Source organism: Dipodomys ordii, unplaced genomic scaffold (genome assembly GCF_000151885.1).
Source record: "Dipodomys ordii isolate 6190 unplaced genomic scaffold, Dord_2.0 Scaffold3, whole genome shotgun sequence".
Taxonomy (NCBI): domain Eukaryota; kingdom Metazoa; phylum Chordata; class Mammalia; order Rodentia; family Heteromyidae; genus Dipodomys; species Dipodomys ordii.
Genome location: NW_012267219.1, coordinates 1542731 through 1544169, shown reverse-complemented (window position 1 = coordinate 1544169; position 1439 = coordinate 1542731). Strand labels below are relative to the sequence as shown.

General features: G+C 57.5%; 1 protein-coding gene and 1 non-coding gene across 2 annotated transcripts in view; one reads left to right on the top strand and one right to left on the bottom strand.

The window, feature by feature from the left end:
- Smarcc2 (SWI/SNF related, matrix associated, actin dependent regulator of chromatin, subfamily c, member 2) overlaps positions 1-1439 on the top strand; it is a 50893-nt gene that overhangs the window by 21330 nt on the left and 28124 nt on the right. The window lies entirely within an intron of this gene.
- Positions 841-922, bottom strand: Trnas-cga. Its single transcript has one exon. It is a non-coding gene; the product is annotated as a tRNA-Ser (tRNA).

The window sequence follows — 1439 nt, the reverse complement described above, 5'->3', positions numbered from 1 at the left end:
AGGAGGAGGCTGCAATGCTTGGTAAGAAATGTACGCATTATCCTGCCCATGCAATTGTAACCCCTCTGTACAGTATGTTCACAAATAAAATAAAATTAAAAAAAATAAAACAAAACAAAAAAACCCCAGGTAGCCAGGTGCTGTGGCTCAAGCCTATAATCCTAGCTATTCAGAGGGCTTATGGTTCAGAGCCAACCCAGGCAGACAAGTCTGTTAAGACTTATCTCTAATTAACCACCCAAAAGCAGAAGTGGAGCTGTGGTTCAAGTGGTAGAGTGACAGCCTTGAGCAAAACTGGGATAGTGCCGACCCTGAGTTCAACCTCCAGGACCAGAGCGCACGGTGCGCACACGCACGCACGCACGCGCGCGCACACACACACAAAGCACACTATCTTCCCACATCCTGGCTCTGGCTAGCGTGTGGTGGTTAAGCTTAAATAGCTTTGTGATATTTAGGGAACTCGTTTAGCAGAATGCCCTGTCTCGTCTCCTCTGTCTTCAGTGTCATCAGACTTACAAGTTGTGACTTCTTGTCAGGAAATTCAGAAGTGTTCTACAAACTCCAGGTTTGACATTGCTCAATTCTCTTACACCTCAAAAGGCAAACGTGCGGCGAGCTCTGCTAACAAGGCCGACTGTACACAATGTGGAGAGCGCCTCGCACCCTAGCAGCCCAGACAGTGACAATGCATCACTTGGCCTCTAGAGATTACCTCCAGGAGGTGGCTTCAGAAAAGATGAATGTGAGGAGGTTCCCGTCCAACGTGGAGGGGGGGGGGGAGTTAAAAAACCAAAAAAAAACAAAAACCCCGCAAACTGATAAAAAAGAAATGCCAGTCGTCACGAACAGGATTCGAACCTGTGCGGGGAAACCCCATTGGATTTCGAGTCCAACGCCTTAACCACTCGGCCACCGTGACTTCCAAAACCACGTTCCGCCGCGCGCTTACAGAAAGGGTCGGCACTGCGACCGCGGCAGGCGCGCGGGGGCGGGGGGCGGCCCCGGGCCCGGCGCGCACCGCGGGGCTCCCACCCTTCACTCAAAGCCGGGGGTCGGGTGACTGGGCAGCCCTGGGGTCGGTCGGGGTCTCCCGCAGCGCCAAGCCACGCAGAGGTGGCGGCAAAGCCTGCCGGGGGAGCGAGGCTGGTCGCTCGGGGGTGGAGGAGCCAAGAGGGACGCCGGGGCGGGGGTGACCAGAGGGGCCTCCGGGGACGGACGGGAGGGAGGCGCGGCCGGGCGCCGGGGCCGGGGAGCTCTTCCGCGGGGTCAGGGACGTGGCCAAGGCGCGGGCCACTCGGGGCTCTTCCGGCGATCGGCTAGCGGGATCCCCCGCTCCTGGTTGAGGCAAGGGGGAGGGAAAAAAACGGAAAATGCTTCTAGGTCGGTGCGAAGTGCGGCGAGAAGAACGGCGCCCCCGCCCGTCCCTTCCCTATCCC